Below are 7325 nucleotides of genomic sequence, written 5' to 3' on the forward strand. Positions count from 1 at the left end.
TGTCCTCAAGTTATGGAGGTTCAAGAGTCACTTCATTAAGTATCAAAATGTGTAACCTTACTTAATTCCATAAGTTACAAAATAAAGAAAAAGTTACATTCTTTTATTAGTTTAAAGTCTTCCATAACTTGTCCTCAAGTTATGGAACCTGAAGAGTCTTTTAATTAAAACTACTTTAAACTCATAAGTTATGGAATTAATTAGTTTTGAATAGTTTCAAAACTTGCCCTCAAGTTTTGGAATTTGAAAAGTTTTCACTTATGAATACATTAATTCCAAGTTAGCCCTTAGAATTTTAAAAGTTAAAATTCAAACCTTATACTTTATAATATTATAAGTTAATAATATTTATATTTATGTATAAGAGTAAAGTCAGTCTTACCGTTAGTATGCCTCATTCACAAAATCGGTCTATAAGCGGGGTATAAGGTTACTGTGTATAAAATGGCAGTTTAATGGGTGTCCACTCTCACCCACCGTTTCCTTGATCGTTGGAGGGTCGTTAGCCGAACGGGTAGGACAAGGACTAGAATTCTCCCTTCATTAAAAGTATTAATGATAAATACTAAGTAACTAAACCTTTTATAAATACCCAATCTTAGTTACTTAGGAAAATTTGAATTTTGTGCTAACCCATGAAATTACACTTTGCACTTTGCCGAAGTCGTTAGTGGAGCGTGTGTGGTTAACCAGCACACTAACCTAGACTTAACAAGGTAGGCAAATGGTAACTTAATATTTGTCATAGTATCTGTGGAGCGTGTGTGGGTAACCAACACATTGATTAAGGGTTAACTATTAAGGGTAACAAGTATATTTGCATGGTTACTTCACACCTTGTTTTGTGATCCTCGGCTTCCCAGTCACAAAACCTGAAGGGCACACTCGAGATTGAAACATGCCATTCAAAATTTCAATGAATCTTAAAAGATCTAGGAGTTTCAAATCCAACTAAAACTTAATAATACATTTCGTTTATCTTGGTGGAAATTGGTGAATCGTCATTCACCTACCTTCAAATATTTTATAGCTTGGATAACGACATCCCTCTTCCAAGTTATAAAAGTATTGTGTTGGGTCCTAGCCTTAATATTTCATATTGGGTGTCATATTAAGGACTTTAAATCAACTATCTTGAATATGTCCCAAAAGATGTCTAGTTTAGACATTTATGATCTTCCCAAATCTCTTGAAACAAGCTTTCCTAAATGAAGATGATGTCCCATGGATATCATACTTCTTTCACCTCCTATAATTATTCTTCCTAACCCACAAGTTCTTGAAAAATTTAAGGTCACTCAAGCCCTATTGGCAAGCAAAGGTCTATGTGTGATCACATCTTGGAGATGTGGTCATATATTGAAAAGCCGAGAGAGTTGGGTGTCAAAGTCTTGAGAAAGTTGGTGGCTCAACCACTTTCTAAGCCACATAGTGAGTTACTCTGGGACTCCTATGAAATAGACTATGACAAGACCCTTAATGATATTATCTATTTGCTAAGATCAACTACCAAAACTTTATGGACATTGACAATAATGACATTGGATATCCAATAAAGCTATCTCTTCCCATTGGAAAGGGATTGGTTATAGTCAACCCGGTTAACCAAATGGTAAAGAGAAAGGCTAAGTATGTGATAGTCCCATGTTCCATTATGAAAGCGTCCATGTGTTAAATTTCCAAAGGAGGGGGCATTGGTTGCAAAGCTGCCAATTTACCTAAGGGTGTTAAAGTCAATAAGTTTGATACTACTTCAGGTAAAGTCCACTCTCTAACTCTGCTAAGTTTCTATTATGAGATTCTTGATACATGATGTAATTGGGTCACATGGTGATGTTTTAAGAATCAAAGAAAAGTGAAGAAACTTAAAGAAAGAATATATTGAATCTGATTGCGTAGATGGATTTCTATCGCATAGTTTGAAGATCGGATTCTTGAGCTACTTCTTAGGAGTTATGAGATATTGCTTAGGAATAGATAACAACAAGTTTTCATATGGATTGTAAGGATAAGTTTTTCCGCAAAGTTTTAAAAAATAAAAGGAAAATTTTGCTTTTATTTATTTTATGTATCCTTACAATGGAGTTTGTGAAAAAAATTGTTGCTTATATGATTCCATTAATAGCAAGAGTGGAAATATTAAATTGATTCTTTCATTTGTGGCAATGTCTAAATTTACCAAATAAGTAAAGATCCTCATCACCCAAGTTTCAATTGGACCAAAACTTGGAATCCTGCAAGTTGTATAGCATGATGAATGAGAATTTTTCATCTTTGTAAAATTAAGACTAGTTCCTTGTTCACATTTATATGTGAGTCAAGTGAAGGACTAAGGGATTGAGTACACATTCTTGTGCACTGGTCAAGTCCACCACAAAAGATCGATAAGATTATTCATCATAATTTACTAAAGCTCAATAAATATGGTTATATTTACAAGCTTAAGTGTAATTCTGAGACATTGGAAAAGGTTCCAATGTATGACAGAGCGAATAAGAAGAATCAAATTAGGCCAAAGGATAAAAGCTTCTCAAATTTGGAAAGATGGGAGAGTACTTTAGTATCAGTTGTTGTAATCATCTAAATGATTAAGAAACCAAATCACAATTAGTTCTCTAAGGAAATCTTAGTGCATTCCTACGACTAAGAAGAGGAATCTTGAATTGTTGGAATGGTTAAATCAAGAAGATGAGTCATACTTTGTTCCAATACAAGTCTTAGAGTCATACTCCAAGATTGTAACTTGAGTGATGTAACGTCCGGGTTTCAGGGCTAAGCATTTTTGACAATGTAATAGTCTAAGTCAACTATTGTAACTCTTTTTGAAGTAATAAAGATGAAATATTTGAGTATTATGTGAATTATGTGTATTTATGTGCTTATTATTTAATTATAAATGTATAATTAATAAAGAATAAAAATAAGCGTCAAAATTAAAGTATGAGCTAAGCCCAATATCTTTATATAAATTTTTAGTGGTCGAAACAAGGATTCCGGGGATATAGAGAACGCCAAAATCCGAGTTATAACGAAGAAGTTATGGCTCGCCGAAGTTTTACGGCAAAACCGGCACGGCACCGGGAGACATAAATAATGAATTTACGATGAAGGACTTTTTAGCCTTAGTGATATAAACCAAAGTTTTAGTATATGTAAAACCAAGAACATCCATAAAAAGAACGCCCAAATCTGACTTCGTATGAGGAAGTTATGATTTTTCTAAGATTCGGCTTAACAATGCACGACCCGAAACTCAAATTTTAGTGCGAGCGGTTTTTGGCTTATGCGACCTAAATGAGAGTTGAAGATCTCATTAATAGGAAATCAACGGTAAAAAGACAGACGAAAATAGAGTCCGTATGTAGAAGTTAAGAATTTTACGCGGACGTTTAACAGTATAATCACCTTGTACTGTTAAATTTAAGATCGGTCGAGAATTAGCCGATGGAGCCAAAATGAAAGTTGTAGATCTTATTATTACCTACGCGTGGATATAAAGAAAGTCAAAACGGAGGTCGTATGTGAATGTTACGAATTTTAGAATTTGGAAGTGTGTTGTGCGAAAATGAGTGATGTCGCACAATCTTGGCCCTTGCTTTCTCCCCAAGGCTTGCCACCAGATGGTGACATGCGGCACCAAGTTCAGCCACATTTCACCCTATAAATACCACCTCTCCCACCCTTATTTTCTTAACACATTTACCATTCTTTCTTCTCTTTACTCTCTCTCTAGAACCGAACCCCCCCCCCCCCTGAAATGCCTAGGGAACCTCCCTAGCACGAGGCCGAAGCCCCGGAGTGCTCGACGGCTCCGAGAAGAAGAGCTTTTCAGCTCGGGAACGCTACTCCAAGAAAAGCCCGATTTTTTATAAAACCCGTTGTAAGTGAGCTACGCCTACGCTATTTCTAATATATCATTTATTTAATTATAGTAACGTTATTAGCAACTTATAATAAGTACTTGGGCTATTATTATGAGTTATATAAGTATTATTTGATGCTTATATAGTAGTAATAATAGCTAGATTATTAATTAGTCTCGGCGAATAATAGACTAAACTCTAGTGGTAATAATACTAGGTTTCGTCGAAGGAAATTATTTTTAAGAAGCGAAGCGCTGTCTGAGTTCGGATTCACCACCTTTTCAGGTGAGTGCATAGTTACTTTCATCTTACACATAGATATGAAGTATTTTATATATTATGTGCTATGTGTGCATATTATCTGTATACTTGCTATCTATACTGGATGAATGTTTTTATACAATTTTTAAATGATTTAAACTTTATATGTATTTTATATCTACAAAAATGTTGGGGTAAAACATGTGTAGATGTAATAAGACGATCTGTGATAAATTAATGAGAGGCCTCAATGTTGTTGTTGTTGAGCCAGTCATCTAGCGGAGTATAGATGACGACCACGGACTCTTCTAGACAGTCCAGTGGAACGTTGGCAGGCTCGCAACCGGTAGGTATTTGTGAACGATGTCTTCACCGGTGTACTCCATCCCCCTCATGGTTGCCTTTAGGACATTTATTGCTGAGGAACCCCCTTAGCAGTAGTGTCCACCCCGATGATGATCCTTATGATAGGTCCCTTATGATAGGTGTTTAGGGACGTAATTTGAGGATAACGGGAACGGGTAATCGGGTTATTGTTGGTCGATGAAATTAATAAACATTTATTATGGGTTGAAAACCCTATGTGCTCACCAGGCTCCCAAGCCTGACCCACTCAGTTTTATGTATTCCAGGTAGTGGCGCTTGAGCATAGTTGTGATTGTTGGGATGAGGGATTACGGATATAGGCCTGTAGATATGAAATAATGTAGTAAGGCTTATATTGTATTGTTTATGCTTATGTACTGTATCGAACATGACGTCCCAAGTCTTGTAATGAAATACATTTCTAAGGAAATGCTTTTGATAACTCTTTATCATAGTATTGTTTTGGGAAAAATTCCGCAACTCTTTTATTAAAAGGTTACTCTGATTTTGAAATAAAGTATAAACAAAACTGGTTTTTTTTTGCCGTGATTTTGGGGATGTCATAGTTGGTATCAGAGCATTAGTTTAAGTGAACTAGGAATTTGTACGATTTCTAGACGTAAACTTAGAATATTAAGAAATGATTGTGAGGTGTGAGCACTAGCTTATTTTAGGAATTATGCCTAAAATGCTTTTATGTGCTAACTGTTTTGTGCCTTATATGTTGTTATTTATTCGGATCTTTGGTCTGTTGCCGACCGGATCTGGAAACCTTATGTGTTTAGTATTCTAAACGTACGACTACGATATAAGAACTAGCATGTAAACGTTTCGGAGAGATAAGGATGATTTAAACATTAGTCCTAAATAAAGATCTAAATCCACCTTATTCGGTGTATAGATCAAGATGGAAAGGACCCGTAGCGGAAACGTGAATGCAAATGGGAACATAAACCAACCTCCAGTGATTGAGCAAATACAATTTGTGGAAGCCGCTGTCGGGCCAATAACGATGGCCGAAGTGCAAGCGATGGTCCAGGCGATGTTGGATCGTCAAATGGAGGAAACCAGGCGTTTGCTCCAGCAAAATTGAGAGGAAGCAACCATACAGATCGAACAACCTAAGTTTAATGAAGGGCAGACTGAGGAAGGAAACTACAATGGGACTGTTGGTCAAGCCAACCCACCGATAGTTAGGCAAAACCATCAGGATGGAGGAAATGACGGACGTGGATGCAAATACAAGGATTTCATGGCATCCAAACCACCGAGTCTATCTGGAAGCCCGACGCAGGTGGAAGTCATGAACTGGATCTCTGAGATGGAGATGATGTTTGAGAGTTGCGAGTGAAGCAATAGGCAGAAGACCGCTCTCGTGGTTCCTCTGTTGAAATGTGGAGTACTAAGCTGGTGGAAGCTACTAGATGATTCAATGCCCAAAGGTGAAGCAAGCAAGATGTCGTGGGAGGATTTTCTGGTATAGTTGAAGATGCAATACTGCTCTGTGCAGGATCTTCTAGAGATCAACAACGAGTTCCAGAATCTGAAGAAGGGAAGAATGAGCGTTACTGAATATGCTGCAAGCTTTACTGAGAAAATGAAGCTTGTTCCTCACCTCGTCCCAACTGAACTCGCCAAGGTTAACAAATTTTCCCTCGGATTACCAGTGGACTTCGGTCCAATGGTCAAGCAAACTACCACACTGAAATCTGCCATCTAGGCTGCTAAGAATGTGGAGACCCAGATACAAGAGAAGGGTCTGGAGAGAGCGGAAGTGGGAGAGAAAAGGAAATTTGACGGATCCTCGAGGTCCGGTAAGAAAGGTAGATTCTCGATGTCTGGTTTAAGAGGAGGAGGATCAGAAGAGAAATGGTGTGACAAGTCCAAGAAAAAGCACTCTGGGAAGTGTGACGGAGGGATCAATTGTTTCAAATGTGGAAAGCCTGAGCACTATGCCAACGAATGCACGTTCACTAAGAAGGTCTGTTATGAGTGCAACGAGGAGGGGCACATTTCAAAGGATTGCCCGAAGAAGAAGGAGACGGGAAGACCCAACATACCACCGAAGTCAAAGGCGAGAGCCTTCCAAATGACTCTCAAGGCTGCAAAGGAGGCAACAGATGTCGCTTTAGGTACCTTTCTTGTAAATGGTTTGCCTGCAAATATACTATTTGATTCCGGAGCCAACTACTCCTTTGTATCGAATAAATTTAGTGGGAAATTAGCATTGCTTGTAGAAAAACTTGATAATGCCTTGATTGTAGAAGTTGCTAGTGGCAAATTCATACCTGCTAGTAATCGTATTAGGAACGTCGTCATCGACCTAAATGGAAACGAATTCCATGAAGAGCTATTACCCATAGAGTTAAACGGTTTCGACATCGTTTTGGGTATGGATTGGCTTAGTGGCAACGATGCCGATATATTATGCTGAAAGAAGATAGTAAGGGTAAACCCACCCGGAAAGGAATCATTTATGGTGTACGGGGACAAACGCAGAGTGAATTCTAGAATCATCTCCATGATGAAAGCCAGGAAATGTTTGTCCAAAGGATGTGCATCATACTTGGCATTCGTAATCGATGCCAAGAAAGAAAATAAAGAGGTGCACAATATACCGGTTGTATGTGATTATCCGGAAGTCTTTCCCGAAGATCTTCCCGGGTTACCACCTGATAGGCAAGTAGAGTTTCGGATAGACTTGTTACCATGTACAACACCGATAGCAAAAGCACCTTACCGATTAGCACCGACGGAGATGAAGGAGCTTATGATGAAACTTCAAGAGCTGTTGGACAACGGTTTCATTCGACCTAGTTCATCACCCTGGGGAGC

The sequence above is a fragment of the Lactuca saligna genome, chromosome 7 (assembly GCF_052625555.1).
Source record: "Lactuca saligna cultivar CGN05327 chromosome 7, ASM5262555v1, whole genome shotgun sequence".
Taxonomy (NCBI): Eukaryota; Viridiplantae; Streptophyta; class Magnoliopsida; order Asterales; family Asteraceae; genus Lactuca; species Lactuca saligna.